Consider the following 24881-nt stretch of genomic DNA (forward strand, 5'->3'; position numbering starts at 1 on the left):
TTATATGAAGAGAATCAAAACAAAGAAAATATTAAAGATTTAAGTCGCATATATATTCATAGTCTCATACACCACAGTATTTATGGTCTTAAAGTTACTAGAGAGAATCTAAGTAAAGTATGCAAGTTGACTTTATGGCTTTATTTGCATTTGTTTTAAGTAGATTCCTTTGAATGTATTATCATATGGAAGTCACATTTGATTCTTTGGTGCACAGATTCCTTCTTTTTTAAACCAAAAAAACAATTTTTCATTTGAAAAAGTTATTGGCGACACATAAAACAAGGCAACATCTATTCTTTCTTCTCGTCCTCTGGGATGGGTCTGTTGCTCTGGGAGCCAGTGTTGCTGTCCCTGGTTCCTTCCGTGGCTATCCACCCCCTCTTGCCCGCTCTCTTCGTCCTCAGGAGTGGACGTGCCTTCTTGACCGTTCTGTTGGCTCTCTGTCTCCATTGGAACGCTCTCATTGTCCTTCTCGGCTTTGCTGACTGCTGGCTCTTCCTCGGGAGCCATGCTACTCTGGCCATGCTCACCCTGCTCCGCAGCCTTCTTCTCCCTTTCCTCCGCCTGGGCGATTTCAGCTGCAATCTTCTCCATATCCACTTCTACCTCCAGACCACACAACCTTTTCAGCTCGTTATTCAAGGAGTCTGTGCTTTCCAGGAACTTCCTCTTCTTTTCCTGGTTCCTTCGTTCTTCTGTTTGAACGAGCTCAGCTTCTAGTGTTGTCTGATGTACCATTAAGGACTGCACCTGTCACTTAAGGACCTGCATTCTGGCTGTTGGTGACAACTGATGGGACATCTGGCACCACACTCTCACTGAGGATCTCGCTGATGAGGCGGTGGTTCCTCTGGGAACGGGCAGTGGCTGAATGCTTCATTGAGAAGCCATCATCATAATCATCGGGGTCTTCAGCAGGCTGAATACTCATGTAAAGCTTCCCCCTTCTCCATGCGAGTGTCTCTGTAGACTTTCTTCGTCTAATGGCAGCTTCTGCACGGCTTTTTGCATTGATGTAGGCAAGGTATGCAGGGGAATTGTGATAGGCCTTCATAGATTCATTGTACTCTATCTTTTCTGCTTCGTATTCGTTTAAACATTCTTGTTTCTCTTCATCAGTGAGATCTCTCCACATGCCACGAATAATCTTGCCAATCTCCCACAACTTTAGGTCGGGGTTGGAAGCTTTTACTTGGTCCCAGACCTTTCTGCTCATGTAGGGCATCGGTGGCTTATCTGGTGGCTTTGGGGGTTTTGGAATCATAATACCAGAGGATTCCCCGACCCGGCTGTTGGTGCTCAGGTTACCTCTCAGCCTGTAGTTGTTGCAGGAGAGATGACTGTCCATACAGGGTTTGTAGTCCACAAACCCTGGTGTGCTGGGCATTTGTGCTGCAGGAGCTGGGGTGGGAGGTGGGGCATGAGATGGTCTTTTTGACGTTTTGGAAGATTAAGTTCCCAGTTCCTTAAGAATGAATCTGAGACACCGCGGACTGAGAAGGCGGCCACAGCTCCGGTTTCGCTTCCCTTTGTCCAGCTCTCCACAGATTCCTTCTTTCAAGCTTCAGATAACACATTCCAAAGAATCAAATGTGACTGCCATATAATAATACATTCAAAGGAAATGTGTTATCTGAAGTTTGAAAGAAGGAATCTGTGCACCAACTGGGATTACTGTATTCTTTTTCTTATTTGTTTCTATTCTCAGGGTTTACTTAAAAGTTGGCTGAGAAAAAAAAAAACTACCTAGAATGTTTCTCTTCTAGAGAATGATTTAGTTCAATTGGAAGTTACAGTGATTTAAAAATTTATGTGAAGTCAGCAGAAGAGAAAAAGAGAAAGAATGGTATAATGTAGGAAGTTACAAAACCACAGGAATACATCACTTCCTATCACTTTTTCATGTGTGGAATTTTGGATGTTCCAATGTGAAACAATGTTCTTTTACACAATATTTATTTCCAATTGTACTTTTGCAGAATATACATTCAGATTAGAGGGGCTGGATTCAGGTGTGTGCTACTGTGCCTTACCTTACTGGAAGATTAATTGTGGCAGAAAAATGAAATGCGCTAATTGTGAGAATCTTTCTGGCTATTAAGTGAGTCTCCTTTAAAGATTCCTTATCAAGCCAGGTGTGGAGGCACGTGCCTGTAATCTAGCACTAAGAAGCTGAGGGAAGAGGATCATGAGTTCACTGCCAGCATGGCCTAAATTGCAAGTTCCTACATAGCCTGGATGAAATAGTGAGACTCTGCCTCAAAAATAAATAAATACTGAATGGATAAATAAATCCTTCTGACAGAAAAACCATTTAAACAATAGCATATCTGGTGTTCAAAACCTTTTCATTTTGTTTTTAAATATGTTTGTTGCTATAAAAACCACAGTTTTAAATATGGAATAAAAATAAAGGAACAGGGGCTGGAAGTTTTATCTAATGCTAGAGTGCTTGCCTAGCATGCATGAAGACCCAGTTCGATACCTCACTACCACATATGTAGAAAAAAGCTGAAAGTGATGCTGTGGCTCAAGTAGTAGCCTTGAGGAAAACTCCAAGAATAGAGCTCAGGCCCTGAGTTCAAACCCCACAAATGGCAAGAAAATGTAAAGGAACATTTATGAAAATAAATAAAAAAATTTCTCCACTTCTGATATCATGTGTGTGTTACCTTATTTGAATGTATGCAAGCTAATTCTTGTAATCTGAGCTTCTTGAGAGACAGACAGATGGAGAATTGATATTGAAAGATAGTTAAGGCAAATAAAGTTAGCAAGCCTCCATCTCAAGAAATAAGCCTAAATTAGTGGTTCATGCCCAGTGTTCTCAGGTCATAATTAGAAGCTTGAGGTATAAGACTGGCCCTAAGCAAAAACACAGGGCTCTCTGTGAAACAATAACTACAGCATATAAGGAACAAACCAAGAGTTAAGAGAACTTGTGTAGCAAGAATAAAGCCCCAAATTCAAATCCAGTACTGCAAAATAGTATTCCATTTTATTCACACATTGTGTTTCTCTATACATTTACTCAATCTTCTTCTAAAGAGATGGAATGATTTATATCTATGATAAATTTGCAAAGAATATGTAAGCTTGCTGATATTTACTTAGCACTCCTATTTTAGAGTTCACCTTTCTTGTGGAAAGCAGTAGTCAACATTTTCCCCCAGATTCAAGTCCTAATATAGGAGTACTATAATTAATAAACATACCTAACCAATTCTACAAATCAGTTGCTGTACTCATTTGTCTTTCTTCTTGGTTATTCAAGGGAATATATATCTGGTTATTTTAGCAGTCACAGAAAGGAGTACAAGGAAGTAGCTGCATCACTCTTTTAGAGTAGTGTTTGCTAGATTATGTTCAGTGTCACATTTTTGTTTTAGCATGCAATTTTATTCTGTTTATTTTTTCAAATTGACCCAATATATGATTTCTCAAAATGCTGATGTAATAATATATGGATTCTAACTAAATGCTAAACTGCATGATTTTGAAGTTTCTCTACAAGTCATTTTCCCTTTTTCTATATAATATTATGATAGGATTTAAAATACTGGTGAATGATTATCTGAAAAGTTAATATCATCTGTTTTTATCTTCAAATAAAACTTATCAGTGACCTCATAGAAAGTATGCTGATTTTTCATTTTGTATAGCAATGACTTTTAAGTTTATAGGTATACAGAAAGAAACTAAGATGTCCCATAAAACTACAATTATGGGAAAAAATAAAGACTACATTCTTCATTAATAGAAACATTAAAATATTTTAAAATGTGCATATTAACTTTGTAAAAGATGAAAAAGATTTGGTTAATAAACTAACCAGTACATTTAATCTCACACGTCACAAAACTCCAAATGAGAAAATGCACACTACATTTAACCTCATGAGCTAAAAGTCTCTAAATGACTTTCTGTGCATTGGCAATAATACAAGGAAAAAAATGCTTTGTTGTGCGTTTGGTAAGTGTGGGTTGTGACTTGTTTTTTCATAATAAAAGTAGCAATAGTTTTTCTCCACTGTATTTGTTGTAGTTGTTTTATTGTCAACTCAAGACATACCTTTGATGAACCTTGAAAAAGAAATACAAACAAAAAAACCTTAAAAAATAAACACAAAGCTGCACACAGTTGCTCACACCTGAAATCCTAGCTAATCAGGAGACAGAGATTTGAGAGACTAAAGTCTTATCTCCAATTAATCACCAGAAAACTGGAAGTGGTGCTGTGAATCAAGGGGTAGGGCCGTAGCCTTGAGATGAAGAACACAGAGGCAACATCCAAGCCAGAGTCCCCCCCCACACACAAAAAATATGATAAATAATAATTCATTTGTCAATACATATGAATACAATAGAAAAACAATCAAAGCATATTATCAGCTGCATACAATTATCATACCCACATGTTAATTTCTAAAAACCTAATATTTTAATAGCCAATTTTATTAGCCAATAACAAAATAAAAAAGAACTCTGATAACATGAACAGTAAGAATAAAAATGACAATGACTGTGACTCCCTACATAAACACAGTTCTAACATTAGCAATTGGAGCTGAATTGTTGAGACATTAGGCATCACTTGGGACAGATAGAATTATACTAATGAATGGGTGTCAGGTCTGCCTAACATAAAAGGAACTCCTTCTAAACTTGGTTGCTTAAATTTAACCAGAAAAAAGTGCATGGATACATCTCTCACGTGACCTTATTAACTTCCTCACCACTAATGGGACATTCCAAGAAAATCTAATTGTAGTGTGGAGAGATTTTGAGTAGTCACAGGCTGGTGAGTTGACAAAAACCTTGAGAGATATTTGTTCAGAAATAGCTTAGAGGAATAAAAAGCATATCTGTTCAATGAATGAATAGCTTCACTTTTGCCAGTTATTCAAAAAAGCTTTACCAATCAAGATTTTTTTTTGTATTTTATTGTTGGGAAATGTGTAGAGGGGTTACAGTTACATTCATCAAGTAGTGGGTATATTATTTCTCAAACCTTGACAACCCTTTCTCATATTTTGCTCCCCCTTTCCTCTGTCTCTCCACATCCCAGACATCTTGTTTACCCCTTCCCTTTCCTATTTCAAATAAGTAAGTGTATATACAGTATCCAATACATTCAAATACAAGAACATCATGAGATTAGCCATAAGTGGGGAAAAAAGAAAGGAAATAACTTCACATAGTATATTAAGAACAGCAATCAGAAAGATAAACCTCTTGTTTCATTAACCTAGAGTTCATTTTGTTTAGACTCATCCTATACTTGACCTTATGTACACAGCTTTTGAGCTACTGTGATCCTCTGCTAGGAGAATCCTAAATGTGTATGTGTATTAATTATTACAAATGAGGGAAACCATGGAGCGTATGCTCATTTGGTTCTTGTTTACTTCACTGAATATGATTTTTTTAAGTCTTTTCATTTCCTCACGAATGGGGTGATGTCATTCTTTCGGGTGCAGCTTAGAATTCCATTGTGTATAAGTACTACATCTTCTTCATCCATTTTTGAGCATAAATTCCTGTCAATAAACTCCTTCATGGCACCTCTAACCCAGGCAAACCTAATATTTTGGCTAAGTCCTTCTATTTAAATAGAATAAAATTACTTTCTGTTAGCTCTAAATGTATCTTTTTAGCACTTCATGCACAAGGAATTATCTAAAAGAGGATCCTCACTACAACGTCTTTAATTGGATATCCTCTGACTTTTATTAACTCTTGTGTTCTGTTTTATAATGGTATTTATTTGTTTTAGATTAAAGATATTTTGACATATGTGTCCTCTTCCCCTGTATGAATTTATCATTAGCAAGACTTTGGCAAAGTCAGATTGACTTAAGCCCTAATTTCCTCACAGTTATGAAAATCTTCAAAAATAAGGGGGATGTATTGTAATGTGCTTAGAAGATTTTATTTTTCCCCCTGTATATCATTGATTCCCTACAAGTTAACTAAAAGCAGGATAAAAAGAATGATTGGCACTCCTCCTCAATCATATGTCTATGTCCTTTGCCCTAAGCCATTCATTCATGAGGTCATTTTGCAGATGTTTTGTAATCAAGGAAAAATACAGGAATCTGGACCACTTTACAGACAAAAATAACTCTCATTATAAGAAGGCCCAATCTGACCGCTTCTGCCTGCATCTGATCACTGGAACATACTTGCGACTAGGACTATTCAATTATATGTGAACCATCCTCTGCCCCTAAATATTTGTCTCTTTAAACATAAAGCTCATTTTGTATATCAAAGAAGGACATAATAAGAAAAAAAATGCTATCATTTCTCTTCCTATGATGTCCATGCCATGTAGTTTATCTACTTCTTCTGCCCTTCAAATATTTGAGTATTGTAATGAAAATCTGTGCCATTAAGTTTGAAAGCACAGATAATATAATGCCAAGGAAAATGCATTGTAATGCTACTCTTTCAAAAAAGAATTCCGTAGAAAGTCTGGGAAGTAGTGGCTCATGACTGCAAATCTAGCTTCATAAAATGTTGAGATTCAGAGAATTACTGTCTAAGCAGGACAGTCTTCTAGATTACAAATCCAAAATAATCAGCAAAATCCAGGCTGGAAGAATAGCTCAAAAGGTGGAGCACCAGCAAAGCAAGCAACAAGAGTGGGCATGACACTACGGAAATCAGTGTGGAGGTTTATTAAAGAACTGAAATTTGACCTTCCCTACGATCCCACCATACCACTCCTGGGCATCTATCCTGAACAACATAACCCAAGATATGATAAGGACACCTGCTCAGCTATGTTCATCTCTGCACTATTCACAATAGCCAGGGGGTGGAAACAACCCAGATGCCCTACTGCAGATGAATGGATACAGAAAATGTGATATATATACAATGGAATTTTACATAGCCAACAGACAAGATAAAATAATGGCATTTGCAGGGAAATGGATGAATCTAGAGTGAATCACGTTGAGCAAGATAAGTCAAGACCAAAGGAACAAAAGGCGCATGGTTTTGATAATTACAGCTCTGTAATAGAGTCTAAAGTTTGGTATTGAAATTCCTCCTGCACTGTTCTTTCTGCTAAGAAATGTTTTTGCTATACGGGGTCTTTTATTATTCCATATGAAATTTTGGATTGCCTCTTCTATTTCTTTAAAGAATGACATTAGGATATTGATGGGTATTGCGTTGAATTTGTAGATAGCCTTTGGCAAGATTGTCATTTTCACGATATTGATTCTTCCAATCCAGGAGCATGGGAGGCTTTTCCATTTCCTCAGTTCTGCTTTAATTTCCTTTTTCAGGGTTTTAAAGTTTTCATCAAAAAGGTCCTTTACATTCTTAGTTAAGGTAATTCCTAGGTACTTTACTTTATTTGAGGCTATTGCAAATGGAGTTGCTTTCCTGATTGTTGCCTCATTCCTCTCACTGTTGGCGTAGAGGAAGGCAGTTCATTTTTGAGGGTTAATTTTATACCCTGCTACCCTTCCAAAGTTTTGAATCAGCTCAAGGGGCTTGGGAGTAGAGTCTATAGAATTCTTTTAATACAGGATCATGTCATCTGCAAAGAGGGAAAGTTTTACTTCCTCTTTCCCTATTTGGATCCATTTTATGCTTGCTTCTTGCCTTATTGCTCTGGCTAGGAATTCTAACACTATGTTAAAGAGGAGTGGAGAGAGTGGGCATCCTTGTCTCGTTCCTGTTTTTAGAGGGAATGGCTTTAGCTTTTAGCCATTAAGTATAATACTAGCTGTGGGTTTGTGGTATACAGCCTTTATTACACTGAGGAATAATCCATGGATTACTAGTTTCTCCAGAGTTTTTAACATAAAGGGGTGTTGGATCTTGTCAAATGCCTTTTCTGCATCTATTGAGACAATCATGTGATTTTTGTCCTTGCTTCTGTTGATGTGTTGAATTATATTAATTCATTTGTGTATGTTGAACCAGCTTTGCCTCCCTGTGATGAATCCTGTTTGATCATAGTGTATAATTTTTTTGATAAGTTCTTGTAGATGATTGGCCAATATTTTGTTGAGAAGTTTTGCATCAATGTTCATCAAAGAAATAGCTCTATAGTTCTCTTTTGTGGGAAGCGGCACACGGACCTAGCGGCCATACTTTCACTTCCTGGAATGGATGTCTGACATAATCAGACATGGCTGCCCATGCACCCCTACTGCTTAGCGGAATCCTGTGCTGTGCATGAGCTGAAGCGTGCTGGCCTCCATCTTGCTGCGTGATCGAGCGAGTGCCGCATGCGTGTGCTAAGTGTGACAAGAGATGATTGGCGGAGTGTATGAGCTGGCTAAATTCTATTGGTGGATTTTGGAGATATATACCCAGGGAAAGAGAGGAAAATGAGAGGAGAGAAAAACGAGAGGGGAAAGGAGAAGAATAAAGAAGCTTTACAGCCTGTATTGTGTGTCTGATCTATGCAGGCGAGGGTCAGCGCACGATATCAAGGAGAAGAATAAAGAAGCTTTGCAGCCTGTATCGTGTGTCTGATCTTTGCAGGCGAGGGTCAGCGCGCGATATCTTTCTTTGATGAATCTCTGTCTGGTTTGGGGATGAGGGTTATACAACAAGGACATATTAAATCCACTAGCACAACAATGTTAATTGCAGCACTATTTACCATAGCAAAGATATGGAACCAACCCAGATGTCCCTCAGTTGATGAGTGGATCAACAAGATGTGGTATTTGTACACAGTAGAATGCTATGTTGCTGTCAGAAAGAATGACATCACCCCATTTGTTAGGAAATGGAAAGACTTAGAAAAAATCATATTAAGTGAAATAAGCCAGACTCAAAGGAACATAGGCTCGTTTCCCTCATTTGTCATAATAAGTATAAATCTTGGGCTCTCATAGCAGAGATTTGCAATAGAGCAAAACCTAGATACATAAGGCCACACAGTATGACGCTAAATGAAAGGACATCCTAGGATATAGAAACAAAAGCCATATAATGAGTGATGGTTGTCCTTAATGTACTATGTTATCTCTCATCTCATTTTCTGTCCCTTGGATATGTCATATTGTTACAGTATCTCACTTTGTTATCTGATATATTGGATATATTTGTGTTTGGTTATTTGAAATTGGATAGGGAAGGGGGGAATACCAGATGAGGGGTGGGGGTGGGGGGAGGGAAATGGGGACCAACACATGAGAAAAGGTATTAATGTATGTGAAGTAATGCACCTTCTATCTGGCAAATATAATGTAACCCTTCTATTAATTACAATAAAAAATATATGAGAAAAAGGCACATGGCAATTAGACCCAAACAGTACAAGAGCAAGGACTCAATATTTGCGTACTCAATTCCATGGACATGTTATTGGAAATATAAACACAAATACATAGACATAAAAATTGATGACTTTATAGAAATACTGTTTTACTGCATATATTAATATGTATCTATGACAGACAAAACCTCAGCCTAATTTTAATTATGTTCTAAAATCTAAGTGCCAGTGATTGTGTATAGAGATTCCCTTCTTGAATACTTGTTTGTTAAATATGTCAGTTGAAATATGATATAAAAATCAATGTTAATAAATTCTTTAATAAAAAATAAATAAAAAGAGTGGGCATGAGGCCTTGCATTCAAGCTCTGATAGCAGAAAATACAAATAAAAACAGACATAGATATAGAAAACCATGACATACGAAATATGATGTAAAAATGTTAATAAAATCTAAAAAAAACTAGGACTTAAATGATCACACTGTATGTGAAACATTCAATATCCGATAAAACTTAAGACAATTAAATAGGACCTATTATTAAAATTTATAATTTTATAAGGCTTTTTCTTGAACTGCTAGTTTTACTTGTTGTATATATCACATAAATCACTTTGGTGACAAAAATAAATAAATAAATAAATAAATGGTTAAAGATATCCAGGTGTTCAAATTTTTTTCCAAAATTGCTAAGAGTTCCTTTAGTAGGTGAGGTACTATCTCCAAAGTCACAATCCTTACCTTTGTAAGCTCTTAAGATAATAAAGGAAAACAAACTCACTTTCTTAGTGCAATATAATTTGAAATAAGGAATAGTAAAACAGCAATCTTGTATCATTTAGAATACAAGGTAAATCTTATGTGCAAAAGAAATTCATAAATAAGAAGTCGAAAGAGTGATTTATAGACCAACAGTAGAAATCTTATTACTCTAAATATTAACAGCAAAGGAAATAATTAGGGATGAACATATAGAATTGCAACAATTCAATGGTGGAAAGAAGCACTAGTGGATATACAAACCTCTCAGCTGATTGGGGGGGATAATAAAGTGCCTTGAACATTAATAGGTTTTAACCTCCTTAAACTGTCAAATCACAATCCCTTGATTTCTCTCTGTCTTGGCTTCTGTATCTCCTATAGCTCATTCAAATGCACTAAAGAGCTCTTCTGAAAAATACCAGAACCATTCATTTAACTTTGTAATATACTCAAATCAATTCCCAAATTCAATATTTTCCAATATTGTTGTATTTACAATAGAATAACTTAAAATATTACTAAAGTAGGTAAATTGTCCAAGAGAACACACTGTCACAATTAACTACCTAATAAAGAAATTTACATGGTTTAATGGAGTTTCCACATTCTCATGCCTGTAATACCAGCTACTCAGGAGACTGAGATTTGGAGATTGTGGTTAAAAGCCAGCTCAAGAAGAAAAATCTATGTTATTCTTCACAAACAAAAGGACTGTAATGGAGCTCATGGATCAAATTTTAGATTACCATCCATGATCTTAAAAGCTAAAGGGACCTAGGACCTGAGTTCAAGCCCTAGTACTGGCACAAGAAGAAAATTTTGCTGGCTACAAGACCTACATTTGAAAGTCAATTATATTATTCTAGAGGCATAGCTCAACAAAGGGAGAGAGAGAGAGAGAGAGAGAGAGAGAGAGAGAGAGAGAGAGAGAGAGAGAGAGAGAGAGAGAGAGAGAGAGAGAGAGAGAGAGAGAGAGGAGGAGGAGGAGGAGGAGGAGGAGGAGGAGGAGGGAGGGAGGGAGGGAGGGAGGGAGGAGAGAGGGAGAGGGAGAGGGAGAGGGAGAGGGAGAGGGAGAAAGAAGGAAAGAAAGGAATAAGGAATAACTGCAGCTGGACGTGGTGCTCACTCCTGTAACCCTAGCTACTCAGTAGGCTGAGATCTGAGGATCAAGGTTCAAAGCCAGCCCTGACACTAAACAACCTGAGATTCTTATCTCAATTAACATCTAGAAAATGGGAAGTGGGGCTTTTCTCAAGGGTAGGGCAGTAGTCTTGTGTTGAACTGCTCAGGGACAGTGCTCATTCCAGAGTTGAAGTCCCATGACCCACAAAAAAAAAAGAAGAATCAGTAAATTCAAAGCCATTTCAGAATTATTGAAGTTCACTGGTCAAAATTACTCATAGTACAAAGTCAAAAATTAATTGGAATTGAAATCATTTGACAATAGCCAAATTTCAGAAATATTGTGATTAATTAATTTCCATTAAAGACTAAATCAAGAAACTTTTCAGAAATAAATGAGTCCCTCTACTATAAAATAGGGAAAGCTAATCTAGTATTTCTTTTTGCATAGATTCACATTCTTCTGCTGTGCAGAAGGAGTGAGTGTATTAGTCTTAAGAGTTAGATTGTTTAGTTTCAAAATGTAGCCTTTGTTCATTGTTTTGGTTCATGGTCTGTTCATTGCTCTGACTGAGCAGGACACAATTTTTTGTTTTCTAGTTTTGTCCATTTTGAAGTATAGATTAGCACCTACTGAACTGTTGATGTCATATCCTCATAAATAATTTTTCATGCAGCAATTAACATAGCAGTTGCCAGTGAGACTTATATGCTGATAAGTCTTAAAGTTGCTTTCTATCATTTTCAAGTCTTGGATTGTAAGTGCTCTTTCTTCCTTAATTTTAAACAGGAAAAACTCTGCAACACATGCATATACATATTTGATGTTTAAGATTATGAAACAGATACATTTTAATAAGAGAAAAAATATACTAGGTTAATAGCACTTATGTATTAATTTTAAAAATATGGTGCTGTTAATACTTGCTTATTACTAACCTACAGATACAGTGATCACCTTTTTTCATTTTAATGCATAAAAATAAAGCTTTGCTGATATAGTTATTCATTTCAGTGCTAGACCTTGACAAAGGATTTTGTACATGGTAGGCAAATGCTGGGAAATATATCTATGTCCTTGCATGCAGACCAAGAAACTTTCTATAACCTGTCAGCTGTTTATCTTAACATATAATAAGCTAATAGTTTTTTAATTGTAACTGCTTTTCTGAAGATTTTTTCACCAGATACAACAGATTTATTTGTACAAAAGAATTTAGATGGTTTTCCTGTATGTTGTGTGTTAAATATTTCTCCCTTCAGTAGGAGATAAAGTTGGATCATTTTATCTTTTAATTACTAACACTTAATTTTATATGTCACATGCATTAATTATTCAATGTATATTTATGTAGTGGACACATAAATACATTAATTTTGCATGAAGATTTGTAACTAAAACAAGCTTGGTATCTTCTTCATAATTAGTAAGCTATCAAAGGGATTCTCATTTGTTCAAATAATCTTTATATCTTGTTTAATATTTAAGAAGATAAACAATTTGTGTGACTGACCTTTGTTGTAAATAAATAACATCAACAAATGCTATTTAAATAATATGCAATAATAAATAATTCTTTTAAAATCACACTAATGAATGGGTCTTGTTTCCATTTGGTTATGGAAATAATGCAAATCTGAAATAGTGATATTATGGATATGAATGAAATAGGTAATGAAGATAATAACAAATTCTATTTCTGTTAGGTATGGTTCTATGAGATCAAGAATGGAGGTTATAAACAACAACTGAGGCAAATCAGGGAGCTTTATCAGGGAGTCGGTTATACAATAATAAAATTAGGCAACCTTCTTATATCCTATATACATGTAAGCATTTTATATGTGCTCCTTCATTTGTTTCTTCCATAACCTTTTAAGAGAAGGAATGGTACGCCTGCTCTTCTGAATAAGGTCACTTTTGTTTTTCCTATGAGAACATTTAAGGACCTAGTAGAAGAGCTAAGATTTAAATTAGCACATCTAATCAAGAGCAATTGCAATGTGGTTATGTAGACTTGTTTTGAGCTAGGCGTGTCAGGTGTTCCTTCCTAGGAGACTGTCTTCTTTTATCCCGTCTTTACCAGTCCTGTCTTTCCCAGAGACTGTTGGGATTAGAATCAGTAGATTCACTTGATTTCCAGCCCCTGACAAAGTTTGGCCAATAAAAACACCAGCAGAAGATGAAAGGATGGGAAGGGAAAAATGTTGGGACATCCACAAAAGGGCTAACATGATTTTAATTGTAAACATTGACAATATTAATCACACTGAAACATTTATGTTTTTGTATTGTTTGGGGATAGGTTTTCATTATGTAGCACTGGGAGGCCCACAACTCTTACTATTTTGGCCTCAGACACCACAGTACCCAGCTTATAGAACTGTCCCACCACATTTGATGTATTGGAATTTGTAGGGACTTCCTTATTCTGACAATATCTAGATGGTAAACTTTCACTGCAGACTCTTTGATATCAGAGAGTAAAATTTTCCAAGGGAATCAGTGACAAAGGCTAGGGCTCTGTAGGTGACACCTCCACACTGCAGACATTTCCCTCATTCCTCCTGGTATAAGTTGGAGAATTTCTTCAATGTTGCTTGCCCCAAGGAATACATTTATTATCTCCTTTTACTGTATTTCTTTATGTTTGGCCATTATTTGCTCTGGGTTTATACATTTCTAATACACTTGTGGGCAAGCCCTGTACCAATTGAACCAGAGCCTCCTTTCATTTTACTTGAATCCTGCAAATGCTTTTTTTTTTCCTGGATCCATGGGGCTTGAACGTAGCCTGGACCCTGTTCCTGACCTCTATAGCACAAGGCTACCTACCACCCTATCCTTGAGCCAAGCCCCACTTCCTGTTTTTCTAGAGGTTAATTGGAGATAAGGCTCACAGGTCCTTTTGTGCCTGGGCTGGCTTTGAACCTTGATTCTCAGATCTCAGCCTCCTGAGTAGCTAGGATTATAGGTGTGAGCCACCATGCCCAGCTCTGATTACTTTTGTTGTGGTCAGTTATATTTATATTAACCAAGTACATGCCCGACTCCTACAAATGCTTTTGGCAAAATAGTCTTTTTTATTAAATTCACATTATATTTTCTTGCCAGTGTATTCCATTGCTTTCTTTCTAGAGTTATAACTGATAACTTTTCTAATGAAAAATGGGTCTTAATTAAAACAATTATGCCATCATGTCATCTGATTCTGTCTTTTTTAACAAATAAATAGCCAGCGTATTAGAGATGATCACAAAGTATTTAATTAAGTGCTTATCAACTGTAGAACTTTGAGGCTTTTAATTTAATGAAAGTGTTAGAATAATATGTGTTTATTTTTAGAATTTATCAGCTTGTATTTGTGGTGATACTGAATGAAAAATGATTAATCTCTCAATAATAGTACTGTAAGATCCAGTCTTCAAAATATTCCTAGATCATCACCTTGAAACTAATTAATTCAATATACTTCCTAGACATGTCCTAATTCAAAATATAATCTGTGAACTAATTATGCTTTTTTTTAGCAAACAATAGTGAGGACCATCCTCCTCACAAACACATTTTCATATTCGCTTCTCCTTACTTCACATTGCCAATCATGTGAGACAGAGGAAGAAGTGAACATTCACTGCTGGGCTGCTTTCATGGTTGTTTTAAACCATTCGCAGTTCTTCGTCTCCATGGTCCTCCATGTTGAAGAATGCACTAGGAAGGCAGCACCTTAAGTTATGGAGAAATTGACAGCATAGCCTGGCTGTGCCTCTACGACAGAACATCCTACAGCACTACAGCGAGGGGATCATGCAACTCTGGGTTATAAAACAAAAGGCAGGATGCTGTTCAAGATCTCCTAGTTGAAGTTGTGATGAAGAGCACTTATGTGAGTGACCATCTTTATCAGGAATCCAGGGATCTTTCCCAAGCCTCCAGTGTGTCACTTGACTATGAACCTCTTTTATCATTTATTTATATTTTTATTTTTATTTTGTATGCTGGCTCTGAACTAAATGCATGGGTGCTCTCCTTGTGTCTTTTTTTTTTTTGCTCAAAGCTAGTGCAATATCACTTAAACCAAAGCTGCTGCCCCCTCCTCCTCATCCTCCTCCTTCTCCTCCTCCTTCTTCTCCTTCTTCTTCTCTTCTTCTTCCTCCTCCTCCAATTCTTCCACCTCTCCTTCCTTCCTTCCTTCCTTCCTTCCTTCCTTCCTTCCTTCCTTCCTTCCTTCCTTCTTTCCTTCCTTCCCTCTTTCTTTCCTTCTTTCTTTCTTCCTTTCTTGCTTGCTTGCTTGCTTGCTTTTTCTTTCTTTGTTACCTGGGCTGGCTTCAGGCAATGATTGTTAGATTTCAGCTTCTTGTATAGCTAGATTACAGGCATGAGCCACTGACACCTGGCTAGATCACTCAATGTCTTATGTCTGCTTATTTGTGAATAACAGTATTGCTTTGCTCAGTGACTGTTGTGCCTCACTGGATTCTTTGGAAGTAGTAGAGATTAAAGCCTGACAGAGAGCTGTCTGAAGTGTCAACCAGTGCAGAAGACCCACTTTGTATTCCTTTGGATGTTTAAGTATATACCAAATCCAGAAGTAAATTGTTATTTGTTGATTAATTTTTTATGGAACCTAAGAAAACAACACTGACAAGCATGCCGAGAAAAGAGAATTTTTATATACTGGCAGTAGATATGTAAATTTTTATAGGCATTCTGAAAATGAGTCTCTCTCTCTCTCTCTCTCACACACACACTCACTCATATTTTCCACTCTCTAAATATTTATTATTCACTACTACACATAAAATGAACCTTTCTTAAAAAAGAAACTTAATTTTAGAAGCTTTTCTTCTGGAATATGAGTTTCTTGATATATATCCTGTACAACAAATACTCAACATTTCAAAACATCTGATTCAATGAAGTGCTGTCATTTGTGTCATCCAGGTATAATTTGATTTCACCCACTTTTTGTTATCAGTAATGAATGGATTTCACATACAAATAAACATATCCCCAATTGTTATCCCCCTTTATTAAAAGGGGATTAAATCCAAAGAGTTTGAAAAACTCTTCTCCTAATTATTTGTTAGAATCGTTGAGGTAGTGATTTTTCCATTTGCTTATAGGAAATGGCAAACATTCTTTAAACTAGAGGCAAAATATTTAAGAGTTGGTGGCTCACACCTGTAATTTTAGATATTCAAGAGGGTAAGATGTGAGGATCACAGTTTAAAGCCAGCCTGGGCAGGAAAAAATCAATGAGATACTTATCTCCAGTTACCAAACAAGAAGCAGGAAAGGAATCTGTGATGCAAGTGGTAGAGTGCCAAATTTGTACTTAAAAACTAAGAGATAGGACCCAAGCCCTGAGTTCAGATCCCAATAACCAGCACAGAAAAAAAAATGTATCAATCAATTGATGTAAAATACCTACATTTCCAATTACAGTTGTGGATCTGTTGTGATTTTTTTAACTCTATTAATGAAGACAAGATGTTGATTTAACCATTTTAAGGTAAACCCATCATCCAAGCTTGTTAATCTTCTCCCCAACCTCCACTGTGTCATTTCTACTGCGATGAGTATTCTTTAATCTATGTCATCACTTGTATACTGGAATTTATTTAGGATATAATTTATTTTCCTGGTTGGTGCTGCCTCATTGTGGACAAATTAGGAATCACTGAAGCTTGACAAGATTAGTTTTTGCAAACATGTTCTTACAAGTTTTTTCTTACATGTAATCCAAGAAAATATCTACCCATAGTTGTAAGAAATGTATTGAATGTTTTATGAACATGTATGCACAAATGTCATTGTAAATGTATGACAATGTTTTTTTCTTTGGAATTACTTCAATTTATATGTTTTTGTTTATATGTTTTTGTCTTTTTGGTTGATTGTGGGGCTTGAATTCTGGGCCTAGGCTGTGACCCTGAGCTCTTCAGCTCAAGGTTGAGCTATAGGGCCACTTCCGGTTTTCTGGTAGTGAATTGGAGATAAGAGCTTCTGGACATTCCTTCCTTGGCTGGCTTTGAACCTTGATTCTCAGATCTCAGCCTCCTGAGTATCCAGGATTACAGGCTTGAGCCATTGGTGTCTGGCTAGACATACTTTTATGAATAAGAATATATTTAGAAAGTTGTGCCATCATGAGCAGCAAGATAGAACATTGGAGAGATCAAGTAACTTTCTTTGCTGCAATCTCTTGTCAGACAATTTAGCAACTACATTTTTATAACCACAAATTTAACTGCTACTGGCAGAATTAGAAATTTCTGTCTTCCCACTGAATTTGCATTCTTATGTTATCTTGATTGATCACAATAAAGCTGTTTTTGAACCTAAACAATCTTGGGGTGGATTTAATCACAGTGTGTTCCACAGCAATTTGATACTAGGCAATAACATGACAGTAGTAATTCATTATATCACATCTTCATATAAATTCTCCTATAAATTCATTGATAAAATCAATATGATTTCCTTGAGATTCTAAATGCATACCTAGTTGACAGTTAAATCACTTTCTGGTTGCAAGTTAGAACCATGTTGTAGTGTTATGGCTTTTAAGATAGAGGGTCCAAACTATTCTTCATCAGATTTACCTTCACTTACAAACATTAGCTTCATCTTCATTCTATTTTTCATCCTTTCTAATTGTAGGGCACATATTTTTTGCCTCATATGTTATAGTAAACACGGGACTGTGCACACAATCAAGAATCTCCGACATGGTCCGCACATGTCACCATTTCAATGTATTCCTGACCCACATTTCTCATCAGAGTTAATTAGATCATATATGCTTTAAAAATATGCAATCAATTTTTATTTCAGTTGCTTGTTTAATTTCATTTGAAATCAACTAAATTCATATTGATTGTGTTAAAGCCAAAGAATATCCAGCATTATGTCCATAGACACAAACCTGTTATAACACGGTAAGGCTAGAGACCAGCTCTGTGAGGAGAAAAGTGAAAGGCTGTGTAATGATAAGGCCTAACTACAAAGTCCTCGCCTCTTTTAGACAATTTCCCCATATTTGTTGAGGTATATTGTAAGAAATCTTGCAGACACAGCAATTTGAGCAAGTCTTTCTCTTCCATCAATTCTCAAACCTGACAAATTTGCCCTTGTCCCACATCTGCGCCTCTCAGAATCCATTTATTATAGGCAGTACAATATACCCAACATGACTTTCTTCACAGTTTCTTTAATATACCAGCTCCATTCTGTTTATCTACTCTGAGCATTGTCCTCAATTAGCTTTGCTGTTATATGCAAAAGTAATTAAATTCTAAAGAAACCCTAATTAGGATATGCTTTCTTAATAGATTCTTCTAGTTATACCAGACTAGAATCTTAAATTATCCACTGTTAGGACAGATCTCTTCATTATTATGCAATCCAATAAATTTTCTTACAGTGAGAAATTGATCAAATGGTATAATTTCTAAAATGGAGTACTACAGGGAGTATTATGACATGTCTACTCATTGCTTTTATTTCAGTTTAAATCAGTTCAGAGGTGAGAAAAATTGAGCTTAGGATCTTCTAAATTGTTTTCAGTGTGTGCCCTATAGAAATACCTGTCCTTCTTGTTTCACTGCTCTTTCTCTGACAAACACATGCTTTAATTTTCTATACTAGCACTCAACCCAAAGAAGACTAATCTTTTCACAAGAAAAAATGTCAAGTAAACTAGGGAAAACTTAATAGACTCATTTAGATTCAGGATACCATTAAGAAGGTAAAAGAAGACCAGCAGAGATGGATAAGCTTGTAATCCCAGCTATCAGGAGGGTGAGATCTGAGGATCATGGTTTGAAGTCAGCCTGGGCAAGATAAGTCCTTGAGACTTTTATCTTCAACTAACCTCAAAAAGTCAAAGTGGAGCTATGGCTCAAGTTGTAGAGTGCCAGTCTTGAGTAAAAGATCTTAAGGATAGCTCCAGGCCCTGAGAACAAACTCCGATACTAGACCAAAAAAATGTTGAAGAAACAAAGAATTCTGATAAATTATGTATACTAATATACAACATCTCTTAATAGTATGTTACATTAAGTATGCTTTGGGAGAGGCTTGTCATGAATTATGTAAAAGCTATTATTAAATCACTCATCTTTTGTTGAGACCAATAGATACAGGATAATTTACATTTTTATTATGACAGACATTGCAGTGTTTTATAACAGAGGCCTGAATTTGTAAATTTACATGCTGCTATTTATGAAATATTCATCTTTTATTAGGAGACCCATGGTTTGGGATGATAGATATGGAAATAATTAAATAGCTCCTATAATTTTACAGTGAAATGCTTTGAATTTTTGATATTAAAACATGATTATAAAAATATTTTACTTGCCAGAAAAAACTTACATATGTGAGTAAGAAATATTTTGCAAACAAGATTTAGAAATTCATTTTGATCTTGTAATATCCATTGAGGATATTGTTTGTTACGAATTAAGGAAGAAAAGCCAGGCATGGTGGCTCATGCCCATAATCTTAGCTACTCAGGAGGCTGAGATCTGAGAATCAAGGTTCAAATTCAGCCTGGGCACTAAAATTCATGAGACATGTATCTCCAATTAAGCACTACAAAGCAGAACTGTCACTGTGGCTCCAGGGGTAGGGCAGTAGCCTTGAGCTAAAATCCTCAGGGAAAATGCCCAGGCCCAGAAGTAGGGCAGTAGCCTTGGGCTGAAGAGTTCAGGGACAGCACCCAGGCCCAGAGTTCAAGCCCCACAACTTACCAAAAAAAAATTAAGGAAGAAGTGGCTGGGTAGTGGTGGCTTATACCTGCAATCCTAGCTAGTTAGGAAGCTGAGATCCAAAAATCAAGGTTCGAAGCTAAACCAGTCACAAAAGTCTATGAGATTCTTAATATGCACAAAAAGTAGAAGAGAAATTGATTCTTTCCTAAAACACAACACAGAAGGTATGAAAGATACCACTTTCTTTTTTTCCCCCAAGCACATTCTTTGCTTTTCCTTTTTGTCTGCAATGCTGGAGATCAAGTCTAGGGCCAAACCGATAAGGTCAACACAGGCCAACCACTAAATATACACACTCTGACTTTCACTTGGACTATACAAAAATTAACTAAAATTTTAATATACTGGGATGCAGAGATTTTTTTTTCCATTGAGGAAAAGAACAAGAAACATAAAGTTGGATGGAGTGGAAAGCAGCAGCATACATAATAAGTAAGAAAGGGTATGTTCAGGTGATGGTAGAGTATGTAAATATTCCAATGTTAAGTAATATTAGTATATCATTCTTTAATGAAGTAGTAACTAAACATTTTGAACAGAAGGGTGACAAGCTCCTGTTGCAATAGAGCCCATGAAGTTTCTCTTGTTCCTAATATGGTTCATTAAATGCAGGAAATGGAGATACAAGTAAAATATTTAAGACCTCACAGCATGGCTTAGGAATCCGCCAACTGAGAGCATTTGAGATTTCCCTAACTGGTTGAATAAAATATTGATTTTTACAGAGCTGAAGCATTAATAACTATAAAGCCCATCTTGATTTCTACAACAAAAATCTTAATATAATCTATAATAGTCACATTCATTCTCTCCTTAGTTACCTTTTTAATGTTACAGCAAGTGTGTGTTTTTGAGTTTGAGCTCCAAAATTAAAATTTTGGGCAAACTACCTTTCATAAGCATAAAACTATGTCATGTGTATGTCGTATGTAGTTAGTGTGTAATATCACAATGTGTGTGTGTGTGTGTGTGTGTGCACGTCTGCTCAGTTCTAGTGTTCAAACTTGGGGTCTAAGTGCTGTCCGTGAACTTTCTTACTCAATGCTAGTGCTCTACCACTTGAGCCATAACTCTACTTCCAGTTTTATAGTAGTTACTTGGAGATAAAAATCGCACAGAGTTCCCTGCCTTGTCTGACTTCAAACTACAATCCTCCGAGCTCAGCCTTCTGAGTAGATGGGATTTAAAGAGTATGTCAGCTGTCCTTGGCACACATCTTTATTGGATTGTTTTTAATTTACTTGTATTATAGTATAATATACATAGTATTGTATATTTATGTTAACATGATTATTTTATTATCGTATAAACCAATTGTAGTATGTCTACAATGAAATTCTTTCTTTCTTCTTTCTTTCTTTCTTTCTTTCTTTCTTTCTTTCTTTCTTTCTTTCTTTCTTTCTTTCTTCTGGTCTTGGGGCTTGAATTCAGTTTCTAGGTGCTGTCCCTAACATTCTTTTTCTAAAGGCTATCATAGCTCTGCCACTTGAGCCACAGCACTACATCTGGATTTTTCTGTGTAGTTTACTATAGAGAAGAATCTTTTGGACTTTCCCACCTGGGATTGCCTTGAACCATGCTCTTCAGATCTCAGCCTCCTGAGTAGCTAGGACTGTAGATATGAGCAACCAGCTTATGATTTATTTTGCAAAACGTGTCTACCTGTATACTCACCATCCAAACAAAGAAGGAGACATTACTGAAACCCTAAGATGCTTCCTTATTTTTGTCCTAATTGGTAACATTGCCACATAAATATAATCATTTGATCTTCTTATATATGTATATATGTATGTAATTAGATATATAATATATATTTGATTTGTCATTATACTAGTGCTATTACATGTATCAATAAATTATTTCATGTTTGGTTTATTCTTTCTGTATATCACAGCATAGTGCATATATACCAGTTACTAATTCCCTATTTTATTAATTGTCTTTACTATTTTAGACTTTAAAGTCACAAAGATTCTTAGAGAAGTCTTGTACACCTCTCTCCATAGACAACTGTGCTATTCAGTGTTTAATATAGAAAGGAGGTAGAATTGTTGATAACAAACATCTTCAAAGTACATGCTTAGTTTTATTTGATTCAAACTCAGTTTTATTTGATTCTTTTTACCTATGCTAGCTTTGGACAATTGGTTTAGCACAGTCTTGTCAGCTGGTATTGGGGCAACATCATTAGAAAGATATCTGCAGTAGTTAAGCCATTTCTTCATTGAAGGAACATTTTCCTGTCGTCAGCAACATGGAGTACAGGCTTTATTATAACCTCACATGTTACAGAGAGTGACAAACAGCATATAGTATTAGACTCTGTTCAGAATCTTTTATTTTTGCATAGGCTATTATGAAAACAAAATAAACTAGCTACTGCCAAAAGCCAAACCAGAAAATTTCAATAACCTGATCCATCAAAGTCACTATTTGCCTGTGACCAAGTACATTTTTGTAGTCACATTAGTCTACTATGAAAATGTGGCAAAACCAAGTCCTTAGTGAAGAAAATCAGTTCCTAGGTGTATATGAAAATTTTTCTGGATCAAAGTCTCTAAGATATAGGTGGTAGTATATTTTAGATATTTGTGGAGGGACTAACACTCCAACCAGAGATACTGTCACTGCTCATGTAAAGTGAAAGCTGTTTGAGTCAGGTCAACTGATATCTAGGATATGATTCTTAAGTTTAAGAATTGTAAGTATTGTTTGGGTCTTTTCCAGATCGCCGGTGGTTATGGATGTTTCTCCCAAATGATAATATCAAGCTGAAGAATTATAAGCATCAAATGTGTCAAACATTTGCTTTTGACAAGAAATCAGGGGTAAGGTGACAGTTGTTTTTTTTTTTTTTTTTTTTTTTTACTTTGTTACACCTACTATGTGTCTGGGTAGAGGCAAGTTTGATAACCAAAGATTCATTCCTGCATGTGTGGTTCCTCTATTTCTCAGGGGCTCCTTAATTTATAAGCACCCATGACAGACACTGTCTTGTAAGGTTAGGCTGCAGAGGTAGAAACTAACACACAGCCTCCTGGATGCTTTTGCTCAGTCATTCAGAGATGATGGTTTTCAGGCTGAATGATGTGAAGGCACAGGTAGTATTTTTAAATGGGACATATTATGTTTCCCAAACTCAAAGAATTATGAGTTACTTGACATCCTTCTAGGAGAGGTCTAATAGGAGATTACATTGACTACAGGAATGCAAAAGACCCACAGAAAATTATCTCTGTACATTTATCAGTTTATTTCCCAAATAATTTTGGCTTCCAAATTTCTTACTCAGCAAAATGAAGATGTTATTTAGTTCAGAGGAGGTTTGTATAAAGAGCTACCATTTAAAACCTGTTCAATAGGTAGAACAAAACAAAACACTTCCTAGGGAAAAGAAAGAATTTTGTGAGTATATATAATAATGAAATGTACTTATGAACTAAATATAAGTAGTATTTAGAATTAACTAAATATTGTTATTGAGCTAGTATATGACAATTTTCTTGCACTATAAATTAATAGTGTTTTACGTTTAAGTTAAGATTATGAAAAATGTCTTTTTATTAAGTCCTACATCACTATATATTATTTATATAACATGACAAATTTTCCTATTAATGTTTATTTTTTAGTTATGTGTATGTATACATAAATAAATTAGGCTGCTTTCAAGGTAACTAAAAAATTAAGAATAATATTTGCACTTCTTTAATTTGTCCTAGGAACAATGTGTGTATGTACACATCTCTGTTATCATTAAAGTCAACATACTCTTAGAAGCAATTTCATAGAGTTTTAATATAAAACTATAAAGTTTCTCTCTACTTCCATGTTTACTTTATTTCTTCGTAAATCTTTTGGGTATACCATTTTATCATCCACTTAAACAAGACCTGTGCACAATATGTTATTCTGATTAATACTGCATTTTGAAATATGCTGAAATATATACTATTAGATACAATTAATATACACTAAAGAGTAAAAGAATGATAGAAAAGTTAAACAGATTTTTATTGAGGGTAAATATATGTGAGAGAAGTGTTAATGAAGAAAGTAAATGAAGATGAATATGGTTCGAGTAGTTTAATTGAATGTGTTAAAATAGAATAATGCAATATAATAAAAAAAATTCAAGAAGTAAGGAGGTAGGATAAGGGTAGTGAGAGAGTTAGTAAGTGTGGGTAATACCTTCATGCATGTGAAGAAATGCCACAATGAACACCTTCCCTTGTAAAATGTTTATAAAAATCATGAAACATGATTACATGTATGTGGATTCCTATTTCATAATTTATATACAATATATTATTTATATGTATTGTATATCACTGAGTTTAAATGAACAATATTATTGTGGAAGCTAATCTGGTGAAGCAAAGATAAGGTTAAAGCTGGTGTTAAGGTAAAAAAGGATGGGCTGATATGCACTAGGGACACAAACAGAAAGTCAAGCTTACAGAAAAAGTCGAAGTTGCAAAGGAAAATTTTAAATCATTAAAAGAAAGGAAAATGTGACAGCATATAAAGTGTAAGTATTTTTATTTTCAAGAATACAGTACCTTCTTTTCCTTAGCAGAACTGTCTGTTTTCTTAGCTTGTCTCTTCTCTTGAAGAGACTATGGTTGATCCTACATGACTTAGGGTTAAAAGCCATGGAATACATATTTAACATATCTGGAATGAATGTGGATAGGATGATCAGATATGGATTGATAATAAAGCTTTTAATACTTGTGTTCCCTTTTCCATAGAAACCTCACCTTTTTAATTCCCACCAAACTCCAGCACCTAAACTCAATGAGAGGTCATGAGATGCGCTACCTTCAGAAGATGCAGAAATGTCTGAGAAATATGTCTACAGTATGATTCCAGAAGCATGTCTGGATTGCATGCTTCCAATCTCTTCCTCCATTAATTGGTTGAACAGAGGGTTTCAAACTTTTAGGAA

General features: G+C 35.6%; 1 pseudogene; it reads right to left on the reverse strand.

The window, feature by feature from the left end:
• Positions 1-293: 293 nt before the first annotated feature.
• On the reverse strand, positions 294-1453 carry LOC150059919 (SWI/SNF-related matrix-associated actin-dependent regulator of chromatin subfamily E member 1 pseudogene; annotated as a pseudogene).
• Positions 1454-24881: the final 23428 nt, after the last annotated feature.

This window comes from Megascapheus bottae, chromosome 8 (genome assembly GCF_031878675.1).
Source record: "Megascapheus bottae isolate mThoBot1 chromosome 8, mThoBot2.hap1, whole genome shotgun sequence".
NCBI classification, from domain to species: Eukaryota; Metazoa; Chordata; class Mammalia; order Rodentia; family Geomyidae; genus Megascapheus; species Megascapheus bottae.